The following is a 16,021-nucleotide window of genomic DNA, read 5'->3' on the forward strand; positions in this document are numbered from 1 at the left end:
CCCCTCCCTGCTTTGATTTCTCGCCCTTCCTCTCTTTTGCTCTCAGCTCCCGGGCCTCAGACTTGTTGAATCAGGGTTGTTAGCGCTGGGATACCTCCGGGTGACTATGCGCTTTATAAAAATAAATAATAATAATAATAATAATAATACGAGAGGCTGATACTGGCATTTAAACAATTCAGTGGAGATGAACACCTGGGTGACAAGGATTTGAGTCATTTTGTATACAGATTTGTATATGGCCTGAGACCTGAGATTAGTGAAAGAATTCGTGAGCATACTGTGGATTGGCAGAGTAAGAAAATAGATGAGATTCTGAGACATGCAAAATACTTCAGTGATGAGATTGAAGCAAAACAAAGAAAGCTGAAAGAGAAAGCAATGTGGGCACAGGTGAAAGTTGCGGAAAGACAGGAAGCACAGTTGGTGGAACAAGCGAATAATCCAGGAAATAATGCAGGGAATAGACCTAGGTATGCAGGGAAAGGAAAGGGGAATCTTGAGGAAGCAAAAAAGAAGTTCCCATGTCACAACTGTGGCCAACTGGGACATTGGAGATCTGAGTGTACCAATCCACCATTAGTGAATAATGAGGGAAACTCCTTGAATCAACAGGTGCAGAACGAGGGGAAAAATCAACAGCAGCAACAGCAGAAAGTTGTGAGACAGCAGAGTCAAGAGCCAAAACCGCCCTTGCCGCAGAATAGAGGAGCACAAAAGTATAATCCGGATTCGGGATTCTACAATGATGAGCAGGTAAACAAACCAAGACGTTCTAACCAGGTACAACAGTACTTGTTAAAGAATGAAGGGAGTGAGTCTGAGGGTGATTATTGACGGTGCCGAAGAGAGGAGGAAGAGTGCATACTTGGTGCAACTCTAGAAATAGACCAGACAGGACCATTTGTGGATGGAAAAATAAATGAAGAAGGTGTTACTTTTTTAGTAGACACAGGTGTGACAAGATCAACTGTCAGGTCAACAGATATTAGAAATCTTCCTCTCTCGGATGAAGCAATCCAAGTAGTTGGTGTAGCCAATACACAAATCAGAACACGTCTTACTGAACCAGTAAGAGTACAAATAGGGAAATTTTCAGACATGCAAAGATTTATCGTCTGTGACACAAGTCCAGTGAACCTGTTAGGTAGGGATTTACTGTGTAAGATGAACTGTACAATTTTTTGTACACCAGATGGAATAGCTTTTGAAACACCAGATGAGGATGTTTTGTACCGACTGACTCTAGAAAATAGAGAAAGTGAGTTAATTGGTGCATATGCTGTGTTTGATCCAGAGGATTTGCCTCAAGAGCTGAGAGACACAGTGAAAAGGACAGTTTGGGATTTTACTGGAGAGGATGTGGGATTGATGAATAATGTAGATCCTGTGAAAATGTCAGTGAAAGAGGGAATTACTTATCCTAACATTCCTCAGTACAAAATGACACCAGAAATAATTGAGGGAATAACTCCTATAATTGAGAAAATGATTCAGCAGGGAGTTCTGAGAGAACTACTGAGTAGTCCGTGTAATTCACCGATAATGGGGCTAAAGAAGCCTAATGGGAAATTCAGGATCGTACAGGATTTGAGAAAAGTTAATCAAATTGTGGTGGCATGTTGTCCTATTGTGCCAAATCCATCAGTGATTTTGTATCAGATTCCACATGATGCTGAGTGGTATACAGTGATTGATTTGTGTCATGCTTTCTTTTCAATTCCATTGCATCATGACAGCCAGCCGATTTTTGCATTTAGATTTGGCCAGCGTATCTTAGCATGGTGTCGTATCCCACAGGGGTATACAGAGAGTCCTTCAATATTCAATCAGTTATTGAAAAAGTCATTGGAGAGTTTGATCATGCCTGAAAACTCAGTATTAGTGCAGTATATTGATGACCTACTTGTGGCATCAAAGATACGTGAAGCTTGTGAAGTAGATACTATAGCTTTACTGAATCATCTGGCAGATGGAGGGTTAAAAGTATCTCCAGCTAAATTGCAGTTCTGCAAGAAAGAGGTGCATTATCTTGGACACAATATTGAGAAAGGTCTGAGAAAAGTGACTGATGACAGGATTAAAATTATCAGGGAAATGAAAGCCCCAAAGACCCAGAGGGAAGTGAGAATGTTCCTGGGAATGGTGGGTTATTGTCGTCAGTGGATAATCAATTTTTCGCTGATAGCAAAGCCACTGATTAAGCTGACTAAAAGTGAGATGACAGACCCATTGGAACTAGATGGAGAACAAATGGCAGCATTCGAAGAGCTGAAAAACAGAATGTGTGAAGCCCCTGCTTTGGGTATGCCTGATTATGAAAAGGAGTTTGAATTGTACTGCAGTGAGAGAAATGGATGTGCACTTTCAGTGTTAATTCAGAAGCATGGATTACTGAGAAGGCCTATTGCGTACTTCTCATAGACACTGGACCCTGTAGCTGTGGGTTTACCAGGTTGTCTGAAATCTGTGGCTGCAACATGCAGAAGCCTAGAACAGAGTGAGGGAATCATAATGGGATATCCTGTAAGGGTATTTGTACCTCATAATGTGGCAATTCTTTTGACAAGAAGCAGAACTCAGTACATGTCACATAGTCGGTTGACTAAATATGAAAAAGTCATTTTGGGAGCATCAAATGTGACTCTTGAGAGATGTGTGAATGTGAATCCAGCGACATTGTTGCCGGATATTGAAAATGTGGGTGTGAAAACAGAAGATGATCACAATTGTTTGGATGTGCTTGATTACTGTACAAAACCGAGACCAGACATAAGGGATCTTCCCTTGCATGAGAGTGATCATGTGTTGTTTGTGGATGGATCATGCCTGAGGAATGATGAGGGTGTGCTATGTGCAGCATATGCAGTGTGTAAGGTTTCAGAAGTAATGGAAGCATCATCATTGAAAGGAGTGAAATCTGCGCAAGTTGCTGAAATAATTGCATTGACAAAAGCTTGTGAAATTGGGAAAGATTTGAGAACGACTGTGATGACTGATAGTCAGTATGGATTTGGAGTTGTGCATGACTTTGGCCAACTTTGGCTACAAAGAGGTTTCTTGACGTCGAGTGGGACTCCAATAAAGAATGCTGAAGTGATTGGGAAGTTGATTGAGGCGATACAGCTGCCTAAAGAATTAGCAGTTGTGAAATGTGCTGCCCATGGAGTAGGAGACGATTTTGTGACAGTTGGAAACAGATACGCGAACGACATTGCACAATACTGTGCAAGAAATAATCAATCTATTAATCGGGAACGAGAAGGTGAAATGTCTTTTTGTTCTGTGATGTTTACTAATGTCTTAGAGACATGGGATGAAGTGAAACAGTTGCAGGATGAGGCAGAGGAAGAAGAAAAGAAAGATTGGATTAAGGCAGGTTGTGCCCCGAGAGAGACAGACCATGTTTGGGTCTATAAAGATGGCAGACCAGTAATGCCGAACTCCATGCTGTCAGCAATGGCAAGGATGTATCATGGCCAGGGACATTTGGGGAGGGATGCGATGATTAGGTCCTTCAAACAAACCTGGTACAATGCAAAGTTCAGGACAATTGCAGAGAGTATCTGTCAAAGATGTTTGATTTGCCAGCAATTTAACACTGGAAAGAAGACAGTGGTGAGTCTGGGAACAATAGGCAGAGAAGGAGGTCCTTTTACAAGAATGCAGATTGATTTCATTGAAATGCCCCAAGTGAACAGACTGAGATATGTACTAGTAGTAGTCTGTTTGTTTTCAAGATGGGTTGAGGCCTATCCGACTAGGAGAAATGATGGAGTAACAGTGGCAAAGTTACTGTTAAGAGAGTTGATTCCTAGGTACGGATTTCCAGTAACGATTGAGTCTGATAGAGGTGGACACTTCTATAATGAACTCATGAGTTTGATTTGTGAAGCATTAAGCATACAGCAGAAGCTACATTGTGCATACAGACCAGAGGCTTCTGGTGTTGTTGAGCAGATAAACGGCACAATCAAGAACAGGATTGGTAAGATGTGCTTAGCCACTGGCATGAAATGGCCTGATGTTTTGCCTCTAGTGCTAATGACTATTAGATCTACTCCAGATAGAACTACTGGTTTAAGTCCGCACGAGATAATCATGGGACGTGCAATGCGACATGCATATGTACCTGTCAATAAGTTGATGACAATAACTGATGACATGATTTTGGATTACTGTAAAGGCCTGGCTGACGCAGTTCATTCTGTGTTTCACCAGATTGGAGAAGAAGCTACTACACTTGAGAAGAAGCAAGCTCATGATCTGAGTCCAGGGGACTGGGTGAGGATTAAGGTGCACAGAAGAAGAAATTGCTTGGTTCCAAGGTGGGGAAGACCAAGACAAGTCATTCTAACTACGACGACTGCAGTGAAGTGTGCTGGTGTGAAAAACTGGGTGCATGCGAGTCATACTCTGAGAGTTCCAAACCCAAAGGATGGGACTGGTAGAGAGTATTTTGAAGAGTCAGATTCCAGTGATGATGAAGACCCAGAACCAGTGAGAAAGGATCAAGGTTCAGGGAAAGAAGTCTTTCCTACAAGTTCAAGAGAACCATTGAGAATCTCAGAAAGAAGATCTGATTCTGAGAGAGAGCCTGAAGTTCCAAAAAGCAGTGGAGGAAAAAGAAAAGAAAAGAGCAGTTCCACAGAAATTACTCCTGAATCAGAAGAGGAGGAGATTGAAGAACCACTTGAGATTATTTCTGAAGAAGTAGGGTCAGAAGAAGATAGAGAGGGACAGATTGCGGAAGAACCCCGAGGAGGTGTAGGGAACTCTTCTAATGAGTTAGGTGAAGGGACAAGTAGACAGCAAGAAGATTGCGTGTCGGAGACCCGAGGAGGGAAAGAAGTAGGGAAGTCTCAAAGAGTGGTGAAAAAGACTGTGGAGCGAAAGAAAACTGCTGAAGAACAAAAGCAAAAGAAAACTGCTGAAGAACAAGAGGCATTTGAAACAGAATCGGATGAAAGTGAAAGTGAAAAATCAAAGGGTCGAGTTCTGAGAAAGAGAACTTGGATTGGAGAAAGAAATAATACGGAGATAAGACCGAAAAAGGTCATAAGAGGAGATTTTTGGCCTAACAACAGAGTAAAGAGGCTGAGATACAGACTGATAAGAGGAAATACATCGAACGAAAGCTGAACAAGTGAATGAAGTATCGAGTCAAAACGAAGTAAAAAGGAAGGAGCAAAAGGAGTCAAGAGAACCTGAGGAAATAAAGAGAATTAGAAGACCCAACCAAAAGTACAGATCACCGGAATGGTCTTATGTGGCACTGTCTGAAGAAGGAGAAGAAGAAACAGTGACTCGAGATAATCCGGAGGGGATCTTGAGAAAAGTGGTTGAGGAAAAGGAAGAATCTGTTGGAATCTTAAAAGTTATCCTGACTGACATTGGAGAAGAGTCAGATGCACAGGATGTTGTTGATGATCTGATACAATTTGATGTTGCTGAAGAAGAAGGAGTGAAAAGTGATGAATATCCAAATTGAGTGAACTGAAGAAATCACTTGGAGAAAGTGAAAAGGAGAAAAGTCTGAAATTCAGCTGTCTGAAGTAATCCAAAGTTTGAAGAAATACAGTAGTGGAGTAGTAGAGGCTAAGTAAAAAAAACAAAACAAGGTCAAAGTAGTAAAATGGCTAACATAGAGACTAAACAAAGTAGATGTGCCTTCTTAAAAAGATGGTGTAGAATGTGCTGCTGCTGTACTGGATTATTAATGCTACTATGGGGTATTTTAGCTTTATTAGTTACATTTAGAGTTTCAATAGGTACATTTGAAATACATACTGAGAATGAGACAAATGTAGAAAAGAATTCGCAAAAAGTAGTTCCAACTAGAATTAGTAATACTTACATGCATAAAGATAGGTCAATTAATGATTTTTCTAGTAATGTTTTTTCAAAGTTGTTATACGAATATGTGAAAACAATGGAAGTAAGGGATTGCTACGTTTGTATGCAATTACCTGCATCCGTTTCAGAGGGTGTTACTTATCACCATTTACCAGCTACGTATGGAATTTCTTGTAGTGTATTAAGTAGTGTTTTTTATTTGTTAGGGAAAATAGATTATAAGATGTCTAACAAAGATAGTATTTTTGGGCACTTGCCAATGAACAAAGAGCTGAATCCAGCTAAAGAAGCTAACATTTTTGGTGAGATTTTTATTGAAAAAGAAGAATTAACATTAGATTACATTTTTAAGAATAATTTAACTTGTAGTTTGGAAGAAGAGGAGAAAGCTTTCCTGAACATGGTGGAGGAGAGGAGATTGAATATGCATGAAAAGGCAGGGAAATATAAAGTGAGTGAGACAATTTGGGACATTGAGATGGGAAAAGAGTTGAGAAATGGAGCTAGTCCAACTTTAGCTTTAGATGCACCACAGAAGGGTAAGCTGTGCATTACAAGAGGGAAATCCCAATATGATACATATTTTGTTGGGACTAGTGAATGTCATGATACATACTTCATTGCAACAGGATGGGGTTTCAGAGGTGGAGAAGATACAATTTTTCCAGGAGTGTATTATGTTTGTGGGAACAAGGCTTATTACAAGTTGCCTGACCATTGGTATGGCACGTGTTATGTGGGCCTGGTTTTTCCAAAGATTTTTCATATAGATAGAATAGAAGATGTAGAACATATTAATTTACTAATGCGCTTCAAGAGGGAAACTTGGTCTGAAATTGTGGGTGACATTTTTGGAGCTTTAATTCCAGTAGTGGGAATTTCTTTAAATGCTAATGGGATTCGGAAACTGTCAACAGTGGTGGATCGCTTATCGACAAATACCGCTGGAGGGTTTCTTTTGGTGAATACGGAACTAATTGCCGTACGTGCTATGTCTATGCAAAATAGACTTGCTCTTGATATATTATTGGCTAAGGAGGGTGGAGTTTGTGGAATGCTGAAAGTTCAACATTGTTGCACTTACATTCCAGACGAAAGCAAAGACCTGAAGGTCTATATCACAAATATTACTGATTTGCATGAAGAATTAGTACCACTTGAAGCTGAAAGTATCTGGACTAAAATAGCTAATAAGGTGATAGCTGTTAAGAGTTTTATTGCAAAAATAGGTAGTACTATTATAGGTAAGATATTGTTTCCTTTAACTTGTATAATTGTTGCTTTACTGATATTGAGATTGGTGTGTGTGTGTTATAAAAACAGGGGAGGGAGAAAGAAGTTAATCAAAAGAAACAATGAAAAGAGAAATAAAAAGTTGAAAAGAGAACCACAAGAAATTGAATTAGAAGAATTAAGGGAGAGTGTCTACTTAGAAACAAAGAGGGATGATGAAAGAGTGTCTGGTGTGTAGTGTTGTGTAAGGAGGAAAAAGACATTTCAAATTTCTCCTAAAATGGGACTAAATTTCACTAAATTTTTTTTTGTGGATTATTTGGTGATAAAAATCACCAAAGGGGGGATTGCTGGAGCAGAGTTTTCTGTTGAAAATTCATCGGGTTTTGAAGCTTCAGTTGTCTAAACGTGGTAAAAATAAAAGTACTAATTTTAATTATTAATTATTTGTTTTGTGTAAATGTTTTTTTTATTAATCAACATGTATGTATTAACAAGAGAAAAACTGACACGAGGGAAACGCTTATATGTTGCTATTGACAATGTGCATGTTTTATTAAATAAACGTTGCTGAGTGCTGTTTATTTTTAAGCACGAAACGCTTTTGAATTAATGCTTTTCTGTGTTGCTAAAGCTAGATAATTGCATACACATAAGGGTATTAGTGGGGTTAACACTGTTTAATCATTATGCTGTGGTAACGTTGTTTTGTCTCTTTTAATTAAGATGGTCTATTGTGGCCTATTGTGGCCTACTAAAAGATGGCTGACTTTTGAAGCCTGGTTTCGAGTGAGAATTTGTGATGGAAAAGGCCTTGCTGAATATGGACGCGAGTCATCTGTCCACAGTCCTTGCCTGGTTAAAACTTTCCGTGAGGACAGCAGCAGATCTGGGCATGTTTCCAGATGTATTGGGACAGCAGCCTTGGCAGCCTTGGAAAACAAAGGAGCTTTAAAGAAAGACTCTAAGCTGTGAGCTCACCAGAGGAAATATGTGGAAGTTGAGAAGAAACATTTTAAGATTTAGTTCCTGTTCTGTCTTTTTATTTTTGTGACTTTTTCTGAGCGGAGATTTTTCAAAATGTAGCGATGCTACATCCTTTCCTTCTCGCTCTGCTCAGCGGTTTGGCGGATGAAGAGAAAATTAAATGTTTCTTTCCTTTGTTTGAATTATTATAAATATATTAGACCAGAGAGGGTTCCATTCCATTGCGGTTTTACTTTCTTCCCAAACCTGCGTTGGTGAGGATCGATGCTGTAAGGACGGTGACTTGGGAGATTTCTACCGAGAGACTTGTCCTGATGACCCATTCTGACATTTAGCTAGAATAGGTAATTATGAGAAAATGATTTATTCTGATTAATTTCTTTTGACTAAACTTTAGATAAAAATCATAACTTTAATACGGTGTTGGTGATTATTTCTTGTCAATTATTGAGTACTCTATTTGATTATTGATGTATAGATTGTTTAGATTATGACAATTGCAATAGCTAGGTCTTATCGACCTCGGTGTAGGTGTGGGGGTTTAGGAGTTTAGGAGTGTTCTTTCCACAGGTTCGATGCTAATAGAGTATTTGAGTATATGTTAGTGAAATGGGCCCTAGTGTATGGTGAGTGAATGTGCGTGTAACTGTGAAATTACTCTATCCGTGGAAGTACACCCCAATCTGCATCAGAGGCTCCATCAATATATCCCCAGAAGAGACCTGAGATCTCGTTCTAAATCCCTGCTTTTAATCCCTAGGATAAAAAGAACACGGACAGGAGGTAAAGCCTTCTCCTATCAGGCGCCCTTAATATGGAACCAACTTCCCCTACCCTTAAGACAATGCCCGGATTACCTTAAATTCAGAAAGATATTGAAAACTACTCTCTTTTTGGAATAACACTTACCGTGCCCCTTTCGCAGCTCCACAAGCGCCGAGAGACACCCCTGGGGGTGATTCACGCGCTATATAAGTCATTTAACATAACATAACATCTCTGTCGTTGATCAGAACCCTCTTCAAAGGTAATTCCGTAAGCAGTTTGGTGCTGCCTTCTTGGCCCTTAAGTTGTTTGCTACTTGTTAACATTTCTACTAACTGTTGCTCTCTCTCAAACTATTAAAGTAACTTTTCAAGGTGTAATTCCAAGGATGGAGTGAGCTTGAATTCAAAATTAATCCAATTGTAATTACTATGTGCATTTCTCTGCACGAATAAGTGACACGTGATACAAAATTGTGAAATCTACTGGTTATTTTGGGGCATATTTACAAGAGGATTGCATCACCGGAATGTCACTTGTTCCGACGTTCCCGTGGCACAATGCCCTGCACCATATTTACAAAGTGGCGTTAAGCCACTTTGCCTGGCTTTATGCCGCTTCATAAATATGGTACCCTTACACGCAGGTATCTGCGTGAAAGGGGCCTGCAATGGGTGATGCTGTGGGCGTTCCACAACAACACCTATTGCTTTTTGATGCTGCCCCAGATTTACAAGGATCTGTAACTCTGAGGCACTGCCAAAAACTAACGCCATGTAAAAGCAGGTGTTAGATTGGTGAACGAGCAGAAATGCTTGTATTTCTCCTTGTTTTTGATTTTTGATTTTTCCATGTGTGCTACATTCTGCAGCGCACATTGCAAGAGCAAAACACCTTGCGCAAGGGTGTCTGTGTTGGCGCTAGACAGCTATTTTTAGCACCAGCACAAGGGAAAACACAAGGGTGATCCTACTGTTGTAAATAGGTGGCATCCCTGTGTTTTTAAAATAACTCAGTGCGACGCCGAAAAATTTGCAGCAGCGCTGTGCTGCACCTCTTCCTTGTAGATATGCCCCTTTGTTTCTAAGCATTGCCCTGAGGATGGTCTTGCATATTAATTATACGAGAGACCAAAACATCAACTTCAGTCCACTACTTGCTTCTTTGAAACCAGTTTGGCTTTTGTCAACACACAAATAATTTTGCTATTCACGGATTCGGCTCCTGTCAAACTATCTCCTTTTAAGAGTGGACCAGCAGTACTTTAGACCATATCTAAGGACTCGATGGGACAAATTCAGGTCATTAGTCTGTTGGTTGCTGGAATTTTTGTAACTCCTCATTTTGTTTGTGTCTTTTGTTTAACCTTTTAAGTACAATTTTTTTTTTCTTATATGTGCTCGAGTATTGTATTATTTTCTTCATCACTTTGATGCTAGGCACTAAGAGATATCTCTATGTATATATTGTTGATCAGATCTCTTTATATTTCGTGATTTTGGATTTGAATGATCCCCTCATCAGCCTTTTGTTATTTGATGTATATTTACCCAAGCTCTCAAGGGATTACTGGCTTACATTGTACTAAGTTTTTGAGGTCGCGCTTAGAACACGGTGCCCAGTTTCTGATGACCTCATCTGAAGCTTTGTTCTGGAGTTTACATCTTGAATACTGTGTGGGTCAGTTTGAGAAACAACATCACTGTAGTAATGTGTGGTTCTGGGGAGAAGGGGGTTGGGTCACATTGGGAGTCTGATGGCTGGATTTGGAGGTGACATTTCACACAGTATTGTGACCGTTCCACAGGCCAAATTGTGAGGACATTGTCCAGTTCTAGAAGCAACGCTTTCCAGGATTGTAACTCAAGGCTCTAAGAGGACTGTGTTCCTCCGGGTCTTAGACCTGCTTGTAATTAGAAACAGACATTGAAGCGGGTTCCTATAGGGCTCTATATTGATGTCCTTAACTTAAACATACAAAAGTTAAGGTAATCCATGTTACCAATTTAGTTCCTGTTTATATTCCTTGTTTCACTTAATCATGCATTCTCTAAAAGTGTTAGCTAGTTCCAGAATGTTGTGTTTCTGTATGTTTTCATTTCGTGCAGCATATTACTCTTGTATAGTGCGTAGTTTGAACTGAGTTGCCTCAAGGGGTTTGTAACGGGCCATGATTGAGAGCTCTGGAGCCGAGGCTGAAGGCGGTGCGAGTTTCTCACTGTGCATGTCAGTGGGTCAAAAAGGTGTTCAGAACACATAGTCATCCAATTCTTTCCCCATTGCATAGTACACAAAGCAATGGTCATGTATTCCAGTTCCAATTGTAATTGTGTGCCAATATGTGTGAAGGAAGTACAGAGTTGTCAAAATACTGACAAGCTTAAAATAAAAATGCAGTACTTGCAAGTGAGTGGGTGCATTGTTTGGGGTGAAAGAGAGTAGAAGAAGTGCATTCAGGAGAGAGTGAAAAGAGGGTACTGAGGAGGAAATAGAGGAGGTGTAAGAAATGCAGATAGACAAGATGTGGAGAGTAAAAGGGCATACATATCGAATATACAGTGAACATGAGACACTGAAGACCACTTGGCCCATTCCACAGGCCTCAGTAATGTTTCATTCACTCTCACAATTAAAACATTTTCAATATTATTTACAACAAAATCAATTTTGGTACTCATTGATATTAAACAGCTAACAACCATTGACAAAGCGAATAGTCCTGGCTGATTTTAGGTATGTGTGAGTTGTTGTGTTATACATCTGGATGCCATAACAGAAAGCTCACACAAGATGATGGACGGAGTGATGAAACTTTTCCACCACTCATCCCCAGTCAAGAGATTTGGGTTTAATCCAGTGTTGTTTTGCTCACTATGCCACCTTAGTTTGGACCCAGCCATATGCAAATCAGTCTTGATCCTGCTCCTCATGGGAACAGTCCAGCCCAAACTACAAGGCCAGGTCCTCCCTGGGACGGAAACAAGCATCCTGGGACCGGTTTTGGGGCATCACCCCATATCAGCCAGGCTAGCATGAATCCAGTGGCACAGCGAGCAAGGGACCCACATCTGGCCACATCCTTGGCCACTTAGGGTAAACATAGTAAACACAAGATGATGGACGGGGTGAGGAAATGTTCAACCACTCAGCCCCAGTCAAGAGATCTGGGTTTAATCTATCGTTCTTTGGCCCTCCATGCCACCACAGTTTGAACCCAGCCATATACAAATCAATCTTGACCCTGCTCCCCATGGGAGCAGTCCAGCCCAAACTGCCAGGTCAGGTCCTCCCTGGACCAGAAACAAGCATCCTGTGACAGGTTTCGGGGCATCAGCTCTCATCAGCCAGTCTAGAGCAAGGGACCCCCATCTGGGCATACACTTGTTCACTAAGGGCGAACATAGCAAACACAACAAGATGATGGAAGGGGTGGTGAAACTTTCCAACCACTCCTCCCCAGTCAAGAGATCTGGGTTTATTCCATTGTTCTTTTGCTCACCATGCCACCCAAGCTTAGACCCAGCCATATGCAAATCATTCTTGACCCTGCTCCTCAAGGGAACAGTCCAGCTCAAACTGCCAGGCCATGTCCTCCCTGGACCGGACACAAGCATCTTCTTATTTTTGCAAAAAAACAGAAAGTTCACTGAGGAACAAAAATACCGGTTGGATGAAACACTATGGTAATCACAAACATTAAAGAGCATATTAATGAAATTGTCACACAGTGCAGCAAGTAACCTTGCTGCTCTGCACTGCATGACAGGGAAAGGGCGGAAAATGCACTGTATTTAAGTCAATATGGATTATTCCTGCCTTTTCTCCTACGCTGGTGCCCTTGTGGCAGCCTAGCGTCAACGCAGCAGCCTTGCACCATGGTGCAGGGGTGCCTACGTTGCATGCAGGGACGCTTTTGTGCAGGAAGGGGCACCTTCCTGTACAAAAACAATCCCTTGAGGCATATTCCTCTTTTTAGGTGTGCTGCAGAATGCAGCATGCATAGCAAGAGGAAGTAATGAGGAGAAATAAAGATATTTCTCCTCATTATGCCTGCCCTGGGAAGGCATATCTTTTTGGAGCATTTCCAGGTTTACTAATTATGGTAAATCTGGGAATGCATCAAAACCCATGGGAGTTGCCTGGGGACATTCACGCAATGCCCATGGAACGCCCCCCCAGGGCAGATTAAGGTAAACGCAGCGATTTGCGCTGCGTTGCTTTACTCCAGATTTTTGGAGCCCCTCTGGGCTACACAAAGTGGCCTTGCGTGGCTTCATAAATCTCACTTGAGGTTTGCATCACTGCATGGTGAAACACGGCACAAACCGGGTCATAAATATGTCTCTGAGTTTAGCGCTTAAGCCACGCCCTTCATTACATAACACATAGGCCACGCCCCATTAAAGACCCACCACTTTTTTCATCCTACTCATAGCCCTGTTGTAACTGGTTCTAAGCACATTTCCCACAATAATGCGTTCAATGCAGGGTCCACTTACTGTGTTACCCTGGCAAGGGAGAGGGACACGCTAGCAGGGCCTGGGCCTCTTCTCCTCCATCCCTGTTGCCGCCCCTGGGAGAGCCTGCAGGCTTCTGTGCTTGGCACAGCCTGTCTGATTCTCTATCACACGCTTCACAGCACCAGGCCTCTCACTCGTGAATTATGCAAGCACTGGCAGCGGGCCACGCTCTGCTGTCACGTCCCTGTCTGCCGCCTGCAGCGGGCAGGCAGTGCGGCTCTATGGCTACATCTGAAGGTTGTCCTCAGAACTTTACAGCCTTCTCTCTCTACGCGCGCGCTCTCACGCACAAACACGCGCGCGCCTCTCTCCTCTGCTGCATTTACTGGGCAACCATTGAGCACGGACACGGAACTCCAGGGGCGGCGGAGCGAGGCTCCTGGTTGTGACGCACTTCCCGTGGCTGCACTTTGGGTTCCTTGCGTGATAGCAGTTGCTGCACTCCCATGAGTTCTTCTGCAAAAATTCCGCACTAACCTATTTATTTATTTAATGCGAACCCTTTGAACATACACTTTATTGCATTATTTATCTAGAGCCTTCATGCCACTGATGTGGCCCCGAGGCTCTGAAAGCACAGGCCCCAAAAGGATTAGTCACCTCCATTATATGTGTGTGCACACATCCAAGCATCAATATAACTACCCATCCATGTGTGCATGACCAGGGCCGGCTGAAGGGAAAGAGAGGCCCCGCCCCTTTCCTGTGCCAGGACCACATTCCAGTGGGAGGCCCGGGCTCTGAGCTAATGCAAATGTCATCATGTAACAAAACGACATATGACATTGCATTAAAACAAATAAAGACAGTAAGACACATAGTAAACAACTTTTTTCTGCAAGCACAATGTGTGCACTTGCTGGGGAACAGAGCATACACTGCACAGCCTCCTTGTGCCTGTCACTTTCCCCAGCAAGCACAGGAAGGTTTCAGGAGAGTGAAAGCGAGCAGAGAGGGAGACGAGAGAGAGATAGAGTAGAGAAGGAGGGTGAGAAAAAGAGAGAGAGAGGGAGAAGAGAGAAAGTAGAGAAGGAGGGTGAGAATGGATGGAGCGAGAGAGAGCTTGCGCGAGGAGACAAGGGAGGGGGCCAGTTTGAACATTTTTGCCAGGGCTGCTTTTGGTACCCAGTCTGGGCCAGCTGTGCTGAGTGTGGTAAGCCTCCTGGTACCTGGAATTGGGGTCTCCAAGCTCTCCCCAGCATTGGGACCCATCATCATAGGTGGTGGAGTTTTTAACTAAAAGGGATTCAATGCACTGATACCAACCCTGTGCATGCTTCCACCCATACAGCAATCCATGAAAGTATATTACACAATGGTTTAAAACAGGGGTCTCCAACCTTTTCTGTAGCAAGAGCTACTTCTGATCAGTCAAAATCATCATGAGTTACTGAAGGCTAAGCAACTCGCGCCTTGTTACCAGATTCCCCCACGTCCAGATTGCTTGGCTTTAAGCGTAATGTCCATACAGCTAGATGCTATGGTTTGAACAAAATACTTTGCCATGGGGCACTATGACAGGACTGCCATGTGTGTCAGAGAGAGCGTGGTCTTTGGGGATGCGTGTACATGTTATGTTATATTATCTTATTGAGCGCTCAAATGCCCTCACGCGTCTTGGAGGCCCTAAAAACGACTAGTTAGCAGAAAATAACCATGTTTTCAAAGATTTACTGGAAGCCAAAAGATTTGGCATAGTTTTGATATATAGGGGAAGATTGTTCCAGGCTTTAGCAGCTCCCAGCACAAAGCCTCTACCGCCCCAAGTTGATTGCTTAAAAAACATGGGCACTGACACCAGTTTAGCAGAGGCAGAACGCAAGGATCTTGCTGGAACATATCAGGAAAAAAGTTTCTTAAGACAATCCGGTTTGTGGCTATGCAGTAATTTGTGTACAATGCAAAACACCTTAAAATAGCTTTCCAATGGGTTTGAAGATGGCTTTGTATTTGTGGATTTTCAAGAGCACACACGCTGCCACATTTTGTAAAGTTTGTCATTTATTGAGAACATCCTGATGGTCATTCAGGTGGAGCCCTTTAGCATAATCAATCTTAGACAGCGCCAATGCAGGGGCTACTGTTTTCTGCAAATTAGCTGGAATGAACGGAAGCATCTTCTTGATTAGTCTAAGTGTATAATAAGCAAAAGAGGTGACTGCATTCACCTGGTCATGGTAGAACAATGTGAAATTAATAAGAACTCCTAGGTTTTTCGTTTTACTCACAAGTGTGGGAAGTGGGCCTAAGTCAGAGGGCCACTAGGCAGGGGACCAGAAAGATGGCTGGGAGCCAAAGATAAGAACCTCAGTTTGTCCTGAATTTAATTTCAGACAGTCCATGACCATCCATGAGCTAACTCCCTGCATACACTCATCGAACCTTGCCCCCACCATAGTAGCATCACTATCTAAAGCAACGACTACCCATGTGTTGTCGGCATAAGATGTAAGTGTGAAGCCAAAAGATCTTATCAGCTCCGCCAGTGGAGTAACATAAATATAAAAAAAAGTGTAGGACTGATTAAAGATCGATGGAGGACCTCACAAGGCAAGGAGGACTTGCGAGAAACGAACTCGCCCAAACGGACAGATTGTTCATGGCCACTGAGGAAGGAGCTAAACAACTTCCACGCAGTGCCTGTCACTCCAATCCTGCCT

The 16,021-nt window shown here is 42.2% G+C and overlaps 1 long non-coding RNA gene across 1 annotated transcript in view; it reads right to left on the minus strand.

Moving 5' to 3' along the window:
• The window catches only part of LOC146857439 (uncharacterized), a 131,117-nt gene extending 117,653 nt beyond the window's left edge, over positions 1 to 13,464 (minus strand). The window contains exon 1 of the long non-coding RNA XR_014979907.1: positions 13,341 to 13,464. This is a non-coding gene — a long non-coding RNA (uncharacterized LOC146857439). The remainder of the gene's footprint in view (positions 1 to 13,340) is intronic.
• Positions 13,465 to 16,021: the final 2,557 nt, after the last annotated feature.

The sequence above is a fragment of the Triturus cristatus genome, chromosome 3_2 (assembly GCF_964204655.1).
Source record: "Triturus cristatus chromosome 3_2, aTriCri1.1, whole genome shotgun sequence".
Lineage (NCBI taxonomy): Eukaryota > Metazoa > Chordata > Amphibia > Caudata > Salamandridae > Triturus > Triturus cristatus.